This window comes from Narcine bancroftii, chromosome 4, assembly GCF_036971445.1.
Source record: "Narcine bancroftii isolate sNarBan1 chromosome 4, sNarBan1.hap1, whole genome shotgun sequence".
NCBI lineage: Eukaryota > Metazoa > Chordata > Chondrichthyes > Torpediniformes > Narcinidae > Narcine > Narcine bancroftii.
The window spans coordinates 248,020,290-248,035,617 of record NC_091472.1 but is presented as its reverse complement, the minus strand read 5'-3'; positions in this window follow the sequence as shown (position 1 = coordinate 248,035,617).

Genomic DNA, 15,328 nt, shown 5'->3' with positions numbered 1-15,328 from the left:
TCCAAAACCTCTTCTAATTTGCAGGTTTAAAATAGTGTGATTATGCTGCCTTTTGCTCTCTCCTCTTACCACATCCCAACCCCTTGCATCATGCTTTTCACAGACTCCTGTGCATACTCTCCCAAACAATAGAGGGGCAGCAATAAGCAATGATGGAGAAATTATGCCAATTCAGTTCCACACTTATACTTCAGAATTAGTACCTTGTGCAAGGTTTGCACAATGTGTGACAGTCAGGGCAAAGGAAAACTATACAACTGATGAAATCATAGAGAGGGCTGAGAAAGCATTTAAGTTCCAGCAGAGATGAGTCAGGTCGAGAATTCTACTTCTAATTGTCCCAGAAGACCCAACATGTCCATGTGTTCCTGTCCCACCAAATTGGACTCCGCTTACTTTGACTCTGTTTGGTTCTCCCGGCCCAGCCCCTCCCCACCTTCATCTGGGACTCTTTACATGCCCTCCATCACTTCAACAACTTCCAGTTCCCTGAACTCAATCACCTCATATTACCATGGATATCCAATCTCTATACACCTCCATTCCTAATACTGAAGGCCTCAAAGCCCCTTGTTTCTTTCTGGACAATAGAACCAACCAGTCCCCTTCCATCACCACCTTTCTCTGGCTGACAGAAGTTGTTCTTATCCTCAAAATTTTCTTCTTTGACTCATCCCACTTTCTCCAGGTTAAAGAGGTAGCCATGGGTACCCACATAGGCCCTAGCTATGCCTGCCTTTTTTTTGGTACGCGGAGCAATCCATGCTACAAGGCCACACAGGTAAGGCTCTTCAACTCTACTGCATCGATGACTACTTTGGTGCTGCCTCATGTACCTATGATGAGCTCAGTGACTTCATCCACTTTGCTGCCAACTTCCACCCTGACCTCAAATTCACTTGGACCATCTCCAGCAACACTCTCCCTTTCCTTAATCTCTCTGTCTCCTCAGGAGACAAACAGACATCTTCTATAAACCCACCAACTCTCACAGCTACCTTGACTACACCTCTTCCCACCCTGTCCCACTCCATTCTCTCAATTTCTCCATCTACGTCATAGGATTCCTCTTGTCCTCACTTACCACCTCACTAGCCTCCGCATTCAACACATCCTCCTCCAACGTTTCCACCACTTACTATGTGATCCCACCACTCGACACATATTCCAATCTCTTCCCCTCTCTGCCTTCCGCATGGACTGCTCCCTCCGTGACTCCCTTGTACTCTCCTCCCTTCCCACCAATCATCCCCTTTGGGCCTACTCCTATTCACAGGTGATGCTTTACTTGCACCCACACCTCCTCCCTCAGCACCATTTGGGGCCTGAAAACAATCCTGCATTTCACGTGAATCTGCAGGGGTCATCTACTGCTTCCAGTGCTCCCGCTGTGGTTTCCTCTACATTGGAGAGACTAGACACAGATCGTGAGATTGTTTCATTAAGCATCTCAGGTCTGTCCGTCACAATAGCGTGGATCTCCCAGTTGCCACCTATTTCAATTCTCCATCCCATTCCCTTGCTGATATGTCTGTCCATAGTCTCATGTATTGCCAGACTGACACCACGCATAAATTGGAGGAACAACACCTCATCTTCCGACTGGGCAACCTCCAACCAAATGGCATTAGTATTGACTTTTTTTGGCTTTCATTAGACGCCCCCTTGCTTCCACATCGTCTCTCCATTCCCTGTCTCCTTTTCCACAGTCATGATAAATTCTACCTAGTCCCTGATCATATCCAATTAACACCTTTTGATGGTCTAGAATCCTTCCCCTTTGCTTGAATTCTGAGACTTTCTGATATATCCTGTTTCTACCTTTTTCGAGTTTTCCTTGAAGAAGGGCTCAGGCCTGAAAAATGTCAGGAATATATCTTTGTCTCCTTTAGATGCTGAAAAGACCAGCTGAGTTCCTCCAGCATTTCAGTGTGTTAACCACCATCACAGCATCTGCAGCCTATCGTGTTTCACGCAGTAATTCTATGGAGCAAGCTTATGAAAAAGCGCAATAAAATGCATGGTGTATTGGGAACGCAGTCAGTGTGAGTTGTCACATCGCCAGTCATGCAAACTTCTCTCTGGATTGCACTGAAGGTAGACCTTGAAGTTTGACAACCAAGGTAACACATCTTTGACTCATTCAGTTAAAACTAACATTCATCCGATTTCCTTCAGTAATTAGTCACTGTACAGATTATTCCAAAATTATCCTTCAATAAACCTAATTGCTCTGAGAATTCACTTTTGCATTTATTGAAGTGATAATAACATAGTCAATGTCTCCATTTATTCTGCTTCAGAGATGTCTGTCAAATATTGTCAAAAAATATTTTCCTGGAACGGTAGTAGGTTTTCTGACTCGATGAACTCGGAGGAAACAAGTGAATAATAACCCTTGTGAGTTGTCACGTGAAACCAAGAGACTAAATAGCCTGACCATTCTTTAGATATAGAGACTGGACATCAAGAAGAAGGTATTCAAATGCTTGAGAGGGTATGGCTGACAGGTAGATGTTTAGTCTGAAAATGTCCAGAACCTTAAGCAGAATTTCCTTTTGTAGATGAGATAATGTGAACAAATCTGATGGGGGTGGGAGTGTGAGATGTCTGCACTTAACTACTTCATTGAAGGTCATTGTAGTGCTGTCACATCTCAGATATACTCTTTGTATTGAAGTATCATCAATCAGGAAGGAACATTCAGTCACATCCAACAAGAAATGGAGTTTTTGACAGTTTTGATTGAATAGAATTTAAAGGAAGAAGGGCATTCAATAAAAAAAATATACTATTAAAAGAATCCTATTATGTTAAAATAATTGTTTTCCTTCACAGATCTTAGGCTTCTAAATGAGTAAGATATTTAAGAAACTGTTTTGTAAAGTTGCTGAAATATTTAGTGCTCTTGAATAACTATAGTTAACCAAGAAAGTCTGCAGATGCCAGGGTCTAGTGTAGTATACAAAGGTGCTGGAGAAATTTAGCAGGTCCTGTAGCATCCATAGGAAGCAAAGATAACCAGCATTTCAGCCCAGGCCCGAAGCATTGGCCTCCCTTTACTTCCAATCGATACTGCAGGACCTCTTGGATAACTGTTACCTTTTGAATCATGAATGCAGTAATAGGAGGAGCCAGAACATATATAACAGTCTGAACCATTCAAGAATAGTGACGTAGAGATTGATAATGTTTTGTTTGGAATTGGATTTTAAAAGTAAAATACAGATCATTTATTTTGAACAACTGATGAATCAGCTGATTTCAATCAGAATACAAACCTTACTCTTGTTAAGAGGATGTTGCTGGAAATGCCTGTGAGATGAAACTCTTATTGGGGTGCATTTGGAATATGCTGTGCAATTCTTGTCATCCCATCAAAGGAAGGATGTGGCTGATTTGAAAGGGATTCAGAAAACTTTCATTAGGATACTGCCCAAATTAGACAGCATGAACTAAGGGGAAAAGTTGGACAAAAGTAGGGTTGCTTTCTCTGGAGTGTCAGAGGGTTGGGGGAGACCTGATAGAGGTTTATAAAATCATACAAGGCATAGATAGCGTAAAATGGTAGGTAGTTGGAATTTTTTTCCCCCAGGGTTAAAATATCAAATACCAAAGGATGCGCATTCAAGATGGGTAAGGGGGGGAGGGGGATGGGGGCAGATTAAGAAGAACGTGCAGGACTAGTGTTTAGGCCCAGAGCATAATAGGTACCTGGAATGGGGCTGCAGGGTTAGAAATGAAAGCTGATGTGATAGTAACACATGAATATGCTTGGAGTAGAGGAATAAGTATCCTACAGTTTTGGTTTAACTTGTGTTCCTGTGCTATGTTTTATGTTCTAAGTTCCAAGTTCCACATTCTACGTTCTATATTCTACACCCCAAGTTCTAACTTCCATACTCCACATATTCACTTTGGCTCCTGGTGAGATTTATCAGTACTCACCAAGGAACAAAGGGCAAGAAATCTTTGGAAATTATCTCCAGTAGGGATTAACCAGGGACTAAGTTGGTTTTAGTCCATTTTGGAACAAACAATATTGTGTCCAGCACATGGGCAGGAAGGAGAGCAACTGCCCTACTCAGACCTCAACAGTACTGTTGGAAGAAGAGAAAGCACACTGCTTTGATAAGGTTCAATGGCTGTTTGTATTTCTTCTCAAGAGGAAGACTTTTTTTTTGGTTGAAGTAATCTAAGCTGTCAAATTTGCCAATTTTCATGGATTTTCTTTATTCTATTTATCTGCACAGATGATATCAGTAAACTGAATTATCATTCTGTGGACCTTGATGCTATTATTGACCAAGCACATTATATCCATCTCTGATTGCCATTTAGCCTAAGATATCTGTCCATCAACATCTGAAGGTCCATTTCATACACCAAATTTCATCACTTAGCACAAGGTTATTTTTTCACTCTCTTGCTTGTATGTACAGATGCCTCCCTTTTATCCCTTTGTATCCAGTGCCAGCAACAAAACTTGTTAAGCATTATCAAAATATTGTGGTTTATAGCCAAATCAAATTGTTTCTTGCAGCAGCCAAAAAAACACAAGCCAATTATTTGAAATCGAATGACAATGTCTGAAAAGACAGTACAGAATTCTCTACTGGGGCCGCCTTCTACAGGTAGTAACCGTAAGTGCAACTAACTGAAAGCTTGAAGTATTGAGTCAGAAGGGTGGCTCCCAAATTGTTCAGAGGACAAGGGTAGCATGCGAATTTGCAGTTAAACTGCCAGTTTTGTGCAAATAGGCCTCAGAAACCACTTTAAATTAACACTGTTGGAAGGGATAACAGGCAAATTAAATACAATCTATGCACTAAAGCATAAGTTTAATGGTGCTGTACCAGATTTGTCATGAATTATGATTATGAACTGAGGTCATCTTAATAGTTAGCAAAATTAGATTTTGAAATGACAAAAATACTTTCCATCTCAAAGGTCGCAAAGGAAAGATTAGGTGAAAGAAATTAAATGAATATGGGAAGTTTTAAAGTGATACTTAATGTGATTGATGTATTCCCTGGGCAAAATTCAATGAGATCTGCTGCAAACTGGACAGGGCTGTATTAGGAGACTGCTTCTTGTTGAGGCTGATTTTTCTTTCTTACCTGAATCTAGAATCAACTGCATCAAAAGCTTTTCTCCTATACAAGATTCAAGAGAATCATGTTTACTACATTTTATAGCTCAATAACTTGCTATCTGCAGCATTTACTAAACTTGGCTGACTGTCAGTATTGATTCCCTCCCCTTTATTTTGGCATCACTATTTTCACTTCTAAATCTCTGGTGCTTTTGGGTCATCTACACAGGTGCTGTTACAAGCCTAAGAAACAGCAAAAAAATCGCCACAGAATTTGGCAGCTGCATTGGCACTGTCCTCTTCAGAATAACACTCAGCTTTTTTTTGTACTGAGATCACAATGGAGTCAAGTTTCCTTTTACATGAACAGGTGTATTTGAGTTTTTAAAGCATTAATGATATCAAATAAAATAAAATGACTTGATTAGTAGCAGAAGATTCAAATCAGGTGAAATCAAAAATGAAAACCAAGTAGTCTGTGCAGTTGGTGCAAATTAGAGAAGGACAGAGTGCAGGACGGAGACCCAGTGACAGTTATTATGTAGCAGATGAAAAGAGAATATGGGCTTATGGCCAGTGAAATCTTGAGGGACACATTGGGATGACAGGCAGGTCAGTAAGAGATGTTGGAACACACAAACTGGAAAATTAGAGAAAGGGAGGAAAAAGAACGGGTCACAAGGTAAAAGCTTATCCATTGCTTTACTTGAACTCAACTATAGAACGGTGTGACTAAAAGTTATCTATCAAATGACAGAGGCGTACAACATCTGAGTCCAAAATCAAGTTTAATGTAACTGTAAGGGCCCTGTAATAAAGAAAATTAACTATGTCATTCAAAATGAAAAGAAACTGGCTTCTGTAGAATTGTACAGTTCACAACTGTTACTGATACAATTTACAAGTTACAAGTTGAATTGAGAGGTTTTCCTAATCATTTTTTGGACATTTTTAAGATCCTCTTGTCCCAAAATGTGAAATTCTGAGACAGAACCAATCTTGGATAGTTCAACTGCAGAGAACTTTTTTTGTAATGCCACTTCATTGTGAAAACTGAAGGCCTTTATTTTTGTGGTTGCTTTGGAAATATATTTGGCAGATTGATGTTTCACAATAAAAATGTTTATTTTTACAAAATTAAAAATCAGATGTTTTGTGTTTCGGCAGCTAAGTGGGGGGAAAAGCAGTTCCAAGCAAGCTCCAGAAAACATTAAAGTGATATATTCAAAGTTGTTTGAATCATTTACATCCTGTTACCTTCCAGCACAGCTGGATTCTGTGCCAGCTGTTTTTATGGGCAGAGTAGCAGCCTTCAGAGATTCAACATGTTGTCAGTGTCATAGATTGGTGTGCACTATCGGTAATCACCAAGACTAGGCCGAGGGAACGATAGGCTTTAATATACAGAAGAACCTTGCTGGCCCAGATCCAGGTATAGGAATGGAGGGAAGGGTGAGGTGGCTCGACCTTCATGGCCCAAGACCACGCGGGAGGAGTCATAGGGTATGAGTCATCAGTGGGCGGGCCAGCTCCATATATACAGTAGCCAACCATAACTATATACAATGGATGAAACATATCACCAAAGAGATGTAGGTTGGTGGTTCATGTTAGCCATGTTAATGAGGACAATATCATGTGACCTCAAAATCCCTTATAACTTATAATTTATAATATAGTATATGTTTTGTTGTAAACTCTTGACATACTGTGTTTGAGTTAATGTCAGCTGATTAGTCCTACATGAAAGATGGAAAGATATCTATCTAGAAAGTTAACCTGGAAGATATGCAGATACCAGGATTGAGTGCAATACACAAAATTGCCGGAGGAACTCAGCAGGTCATGCAGTATCAATCAGAAGTAAAAAGCAGTCGACCTTTCAGGATTTCCAACGAATGGTTCAGTCCCAAAACGTCAGTTGCCTATTACTTCCTATGGATGCTGTGTAACCCGTTGAGTTTCTCCAGTACTTTGGCTCCATCCCCCTTATGCCTTATTAAAGGACCATCAGCTACTTACAAGCTAGTTGCTTCCCTGAATTGTTTCAAGTTGCTGAAGTTTATGGAGATGGGGTCACTGTTAATGAGGGATTTTTGTTTTTCATTGGCTCTTGAATTCTGCAGAATCCACTTCCACTCAGATATTAGTACTAATCCCCCTGCCATACTGTAAAACTGTGAAAACAAACAGAGAATGCACAGCAGTAAAAGCTGTTCAGAGCGTGCGGAGGGTTAGAAGAGCTCTTGGTTGGAGCGCCAATTTACCCAGCCTGCTCAGGGACATTCCTTCTCTCTTAACCTCAGCAGGGAACAATGTACGAGATATCTTGTTTTACAGGAATCTGCCACCTGCTGCAGTCAGAACAAAGCAAGGACCAGCAGTGGCTCCTCATGCAAATCAAGTTCAAGTTCATCATTGGTATGAATACAACCAGATTAAATAACATTTCTCTGGACCATGACGCACAGACAGACACCCACAATGCTCAGCACTTGATCATATACATAAATAGATTATTTAAATAAATATATATTAATATTTTGGGATGATTTACTTGGTTTACTTGATTTACTTGATTTACTGTTCATCAGTCTCACAGTCTGTGTGAAGAAGCTATGCTCTAGCCTGGCAGTCCTGATTTTGATGCTCTTGTATCACTTCCTTTATGGTAGTGGGTTGAAAATACTTTGTGCTGGATAAAAAGGATTCTCAATCATTCTATGAGCTCTACTTAAGCAACACGCCCAGTGACAGTGTTAATTTTCTTCATTGCAGTCATCAATAGAGGAAAGGGAGACCCCAATGTTCTTCTGGGCTGTTTTGATGAAAGTTGCATGAGTCTGCCTTTTTTCAGGCATCAAGGAGGTCACTAGAACACAGAACACTGCACCACAATACAGGCCATTCGGCCCATGATGTGGTACTGACCAAAGTGAACCCACTCCACGCTGAATAGCACAGTACTGGAGAAGGGTTCCAGCAGTAAAGTTGACTTCTTTTTTTCTCTCACTGATGGGACACGACCTGGTGAGTTCCTCCAATAGATTGCATGCTGCAGTCATTTGATCAGATCCTTCCATTGTTTGTGTGTGTAGTAAACCACTGTTGTGCCATGATTGGCTGCTGCCGCCTGGACATGCTTCCTGAGATAGATCCTACCCATGCTCCCCATTCACTTTGCTTCGATCAGTCAATGAGATAGACAGTTGTTCACACAACTCCAGTCTTTTGTGATTATTGATGGTACATTAGTTTGGAAAAAAAATTGTTGATGCTGAAAATCTAGAAGAAAAACAGAAAAAAATAATATGGCCAGTAACAATCAAAGAGAAACTTTTCATATAATGACCCTCTGTCTGAACTTGAAGTGAGTAAACACATGTGTTTTAAGTTACAGAGTGAGGACTGAATGAAGAAAGCCAAGGGTATGTCCGATAGAATGCAAACCAAACTTGTCAAGGTAACCATTACTTTAAATCACAGCAGTCAGGGACCAAAGAGGAAGGAAACAATGGATCCAGCATGAACTGTGGAGAGGTTAAAAATGGGAAATCTGATGTAATTGAACTCAATATTGAGTACCAGAGACTGGCCAGATGGAAGTTGAGGTGTTAGGGGCTGAGCTTATGTTGGACATCATAGGACCAATGTAGAAAATCTAAAACAGAGAATGTGGTGAGAATGTGATGCAGAATTAAAATGACAAATAACTCAGTGTCCCTCGTGCATCTGAATGGATACGCATTATATTACTTGAGTATGATTTCCTTTAAATTGCATCAGACTATTTTTCTCAGAGAGCACGTTGACTAGTCTTATTGATGCTCTTCCAACCATTTGGGTGGCATGGATGCATGGGCCGAAAGGGCCTGTAATCGTGCTGTATGTCTACATCTTAAAAAAAAAACAGGTAAATTGAATAAGCTTCTGTGAAGAAGCCTGAAAGGCGAATTCTCCCAAAACTAAACACTGGGGCACACAGTTATTTCCTCAATTTTGATATAATTTCTCAATAGAATGGATTTTGATTCATTTAGCCATTCCTGCATTATGCTCTGAATCCTAAATCTATGATTTTAACTAACAATTTATCGCGAGAAACTGCAGTACTGTTTCCTTTCAAGTATTGATCCAATCATCTTCAAAGGCTCCAGTAAAATCTAAATCCATTCTCCTTTCAGGTCATTAGTAACAAACACTATTTAGCTATGCTACAGATGTATCTTTCCACATTTCATCACTAATTACCTGCTTTTACTAATGAATTTGGTTATCATTCCTTCAAACAGTGGGTATAGCTTTCCTTTATTTCCTCCTGTTATATGCTGTATGATTAAAACATTATTATCATCTCTCTTTTCAGAAACTATAAAGGGGGAACAAATGTATGGATATTCAACAGTCTACCTCATTTGTAGTATATTTTCAAAGCAAAACCATTCCACAGCCATAGCCTTGCTCCTTCACTCTGTCCTGATCCACCTGGAGAATGGTGGATCAGGCCGCTGTTCATCAACTTCAGCTCAGTGTTTAATACAATCATTCCCAGAAGCTTGTGGAGAAACTGTCCTCATTGGTACTCAATACCCCTCTCTGTACCTGGATTCTGGACTTTTTAATGGAAAAACCACAGTGTGTCCGGGTCGGTAGCTGAATGTCTAGAACCCTCATGCTGAGCACTGCCGCATCTCAGTGCGGTGTGTTCAGCCCACTCTATTTACAGTATTGACTCACGACTGCTTCACAAGATCCAGCTCCAACACTGTCAACAAGTTTAAAGATGACTCAAGAGTCGTTGGCCTCATCAGCAACAACGATGAGTCACACTACAGAGAAGAGGAGAAAAATCTCGTGTTGTTATGATGTGAGAAAACAAACTGAGGCTCAACATGGACAAGACAAAGGGCAATGAGCATGGAGTTCAGAAAGACCAGGAATGACCACCCTTCATTACACACCTCTGTAGTGGAGAGAGTGGACAGCACCAAGTTCCTTGGAGTCCACTTAACTAGTCACCTATCGTGGACACACATCTCCTCACTTGCCAGGAAGGCGCAACAGTGACTGCACTTCTTAAGAAGAGTGAAGCAGGCAATGCTATCGGCCACCATGATGTCAACCTTCTAAAGGAGCTTGATCAAAATAGGTGCAAACGGTTGCATCACAGTGTGGTACAGTTGCTGTAGAGAAATGGATCGGAGGTCAATTCACAGAGCCATAATGTAATGATAGAGTGTTAATGATCCTCCTGACCATTAGAGGGAGTCAGATACTATTTGTTGCAGCTCAGTATAATTGTTTTAAAAGATCCTAAGCTTCTTTATTACATTAAAAGAAACATCACACAATAGCAACAGTGGAAGAATCACCATGAGCGTGAAGAGTGAATATCAGTAGAGAAATAGAAAGTGTAAAGGTCCTTGATGCAGTAAGTAGACTGGAAATGTTGACCATGATTGGAGGCTGTTCAAACAATGATTTATGCTGTACCTGCAAACCATTGGACTAGATAGCAAACCTGATGTGTGGAAGATTGCGCTGCTACTTACCATGGTGGGACCTCAAGCACTAGAGGTTTTCAACACATTTGGTTTTGCTGAGGCAAAGATTATGGCAGGTTCGACAAGGATATTGAGATGATTTATGAACACTGTTCACCAAGGAAAACTGAAACATTCGAGAGGTACATGTTTCACTCACGCATGAGGCTGCAGGGAGAGAGCTTTAATACTTTTTTAACAGACTTGAAATTAAAAGCAAGGGCATGCAATTTCAGACCGCTGTAAGATTCAATGATCCGTGATCAAATTGTGTTCAGGATTATTGATAAGAAAGTGAGAGTGAGGTTGTTGAGAGAGACAGAGCTTACCTGAGCTGGAGCTGTGAAGATATGCCATGCCAATATATTAGCTCTGCAGCACGCAAACAAGTTTGGTGATAGGGCAAAAGCCAGAGAAAATGAAGGCATATTCATAGTCACAGTGTCAGGACTCACACATAAACAAAAAATGAGATATAGGAAACAACAAAAAGATGGAGAGGCATTCTATTGTAAATGAGGTGGCACTAAACGTGCAACAAAACAATGCCCAGCCTATGGAAAAGTCTGCAATGAGTACAAAGGGCAGAATCACTATGCAAAGCAATGCTTTTCCAAAGGGAAACAAAACCGAAGTGAAAGCTTTTGTTGCCATGCTAGTGCAGGAAGATTATAAACTAACAGACACTGAACAGCCAAGTGTGAACAAAGTTGAGCAGGATAAGTAGACTGTATCATTGCATACAAATGGAACAAATATTCCTTTCAAGCTGGACATAGGTTCTAAAGTCAATTTGATCTGTGAGCGCAACGTCAGAGCAATGAAGATAAAGCCATACATGCATGCATATCTTGTACAGCTTAAAGCCTACAATGGACAGAGCATCAACACAAAAGTTACAAGTAAACTCAAAGTGAAATTTAAAGATAAAGAGCACAACCTTAGGTTCACACTAGGCCCAGATGGACATGAATCACTGCTTGGTGACAAAGCATGTAAAAACTGAAGCCTAGTCAAGAGGGTGAACAGACCAGGGAAACCTGTTGTGTTAGCTAATGTGTTATCCAATGATTCAGAGAGAAGCACATGATGAGAGTTCCACAGAGACGGATGTGAATCTTCACATGTACCTGATCACTGAACCTCTTACTGTATCTGACATGAAATCCAAGTAGATCGCAGCTGAAACAGAAAAGGTCACAGTTCTACAGAAGGTCATCAAGAGTCTGAATGAAGGATGGCCTAGAGATTAATGTCAACCATACTACAACATCAGAGCTGAGATGAGTGTTGTCAATGGCTTCTGCTCAGAGCAGAATTATCATTCCTACACTTGCTTTTAGCCAAAAGGCCGAGAAGCGATGGAAAATTATAATTTCTCAATCACTGTGACAAGAGATGCTGAAAAGGGTGCATGAGGGGCACCTTGGAATGGAAAAATTCAAGAGGAGGGCCAGAACTACTGTTTATTGGCCAGAGATAAATGCTGATATTGACAAGATAGTTTCAAGCTGTGAGACCTGTTTGAAACATCACACTAAGCAGGCAAAGGAACCCATAATAATAACTGACTTACCAGCAGAACCATGGCAGAAAGTTGGGATTGATCTGTTCTACATGAATGGAAAGCATTACTTGCTGGTTATTGACTATCTATCGAACTATCCGGAGATTGCGCTGCTTCCCTGTGCGTCTGCTGCTTGTATGATCCAATATATGAAATCAGTCTTTGCAAGACTTGGAATTCCTCAAATTGTTTACGGTGACTGCACCATGCTATAGTTGTGGAGAATTCCTGAAATTTGCAGAAGAGTATGATTTTTCACTTCAAGTCCTCTGCATCCACATTCAAACAGTAAAGCAGAGAAAGGAGTTCACATAATTAAACAGTTGCTCAAGAAAGCAAAAGACAGTGGCTCAAATCCTTATTTAGCTCTACTGAGTTACAGAGCTTCACCACTTGAACATGTCATGTCACCTGCTGAGCTTCTGATGGGACATAGACTATGCACCACACTTCCCTATTCTGCAGACCCAAACAAGAATAGAGATGTTGAAGATTTCGAATGGAAACAAAAGCATCTGCAATGCAGACAAAAATCAAACTATGACAAGTCAGCAGAAGCTTAGGGGCCACTGACACAACATGACACAGGGAGACTGAGAGATTCCAACACGTGGGACAAGAAGGCCACTGTTCTGGAGGAAATGAATCTAAGATCCGACAATGTCAGAATGGAAGATGGTCAAATACTGAGAAGGAATCAAGAGCCTGCTGAAAATGCAAGAGACTCTGCAGGAACGGACAACAGAGGAAACACCACCAGTACTCAGTAGGGGACCAGCAAACCGACACAAGCATCTGTGATAAGAAGATCCACATGCATTATCAACTCACCTGACAAACTGAATCTCTAAAAGGAAAGTAACTGCACACTTCAAAATTTGTGCTGTTGATGTTGTGTTTAAATTTGTGTTGAACTTTAAATTGAAATGAATATTGTGTTAGTGTGCTTTGTGGTTAAATTAAACATCTCAAGGAAAGGGGGTGTAATGATAGAGTGCTAGTGTTCCTCCTGACCACTAGAGTCATATACTAGTTTATTGCAGCTCAGTTGGATTCTAGATAGATGCCTCCACACAATTATGAATATAGCTAATAAAGTATAGTTGTTTTAAAAGAACCCAAGTTTCTTTATTACAATAAAAGAAACATCATGCATACAAATAGAAGAGGATCACTGGAGTCTTCCTCCCCCACCTCATCAATGTGATCTACCAGGATCATTGTCTGAACAGCTTCTTCCCACAGTCAGTGAGAATACTGAACGACCAAAGGAATAGTTCACACTAACCATCCAAAGTTCTCAAACAATATTTATTTATTTATCTGTTTATATGAATACTTGTCCTGCATATGCATTGTTTATCTGTACGTATGTGTGTTATGCCTGGTTGCATCTGTGGTTTTTGCACCGAGGACTGCAGAATGCTGTTTCGTCAGACTGTACTGTTCAATTAGATGACGATAAACTTGACTTGGAAAAAAAAAACACTCATCTCTTACAGCACTCCTCTTGAAATATCCTTCTCTTGTCCATTCAATAAAGTTTAAGGTAATTTTCCTCCAAAATATGTTGAGAACAAATGTCCCCTGGCCCTGGGTCCTGGGATAGCACTTTTAACTCATTTCCAACCCAAGCATTGACTGTTTGGTGTAGCATATTGTTTAGTGTCAGCTTGTATCATAGTTACACCTCTATTTTGAAAGGGTCTAGGTTCAAACACTCTAATCCAGAAATCGGAACTAAATTGTCACCTGAGAGTAGTGCTAAGGATTAGCCGTAGCACTAATGGTGTCATCCAATGGTCTGAACATAAATAGTATCTTTGTTTCCTCTCTGATGGATCAGGAAAAAAAAATCCCATGCCCTCTAAAGAATTGGAACAGACTTATTTCTGTGTCCTAACCAATGTTTATTCCTTCATCATTAAAAGAAAAGAATTGTCTATTCATTATCTGCAAAATTTGGGTGCCTGATTTCCTATGTTTTAACAATAACTACACGTCAAAAAGAGCTTCTTTTAAACAGGAAGCTTTTAAAATTTTAGTTTACGACTCACCAAGACATGTAACACAGAAGCAGCTCCTTGTCCAATTGACAATGAACCACCATTTAACATTAGGGCATTTTATAGTTAGCATGGCAGTTAGTACATCGCTGTTACAGCACCAGCAAATGATTCAGGGTTATAATCGCGTGCTGTCTGTAAGAAGTTTGTACGTTCTCTAAGTGTCTGTGTGTTTTTCCTCCAGAGACTCCAGTTTCCTCTCACTTTTCGAAATACATCGGGGGTTATAGGTCAATTGGATGTAATTGGGTGGCCCGAGCTCATGGGCTGAAATGGCCTGTTAATGTGCTTTATGTCTAAATTTAAATTAATTCTACATTAACCCCAATGTTCATTCTCCCCACAATCTCCTCGCCCCCAGATTTTACCAATCACCGACAAACTAGCAGCATTTTACAGTGGCCAAAACCTGGCAACCTACCTGCCTTGGGGAAAGGGGTTGGGGTGGGCTTAAGGAAACTGAAGTCCCTGGAGAAAATTCATGTGATCACTGGGAGCATGTGCAATCATTTCAACACTGATGGCATCCAAGGCCAGGAATGAACCTGGGTTGCGGATCTGCTAGCTGTATAACTGTGCCACCCGAAAGCATTAGCAATATCCCATTCATTACCTAAACTAACAACTCATGATGAGGATGAGATTCGAACCATGTATGCAAAGCACAATGGGTTAGCTGTCCCAAGATAAACAAGAAAATGTGAAAATGTGTAGATGCTGGGGTCCAGTGCAGTACACAAAAGTGCTGGAGAAACTCAACAGGTCATGCAGAATGCTTTGGAAGTAAAAGGGTTGTTGACATTTGGGACTGAGCCCTTCTTGAAAAGTGCTAAAATTTGGACAGAAGCCTGATTAAAAAGGCAGAGTTTCTGGGGAAGAGATGGCTAATAGGTTAGAGGTAATATGTGGATACAGGTGGGAGGTGGAACAAAAGGATCTGTGGCCTGATAGTGAGAGAGGGCAGAGTGCTAAAAAGCATAACTCTCTGGCAGGAGAAGGAAGGGTAAGGGTGGATAGAGGTGTAGAGAAAGAGAGAGACCCTCCCAATGTGGCTTCT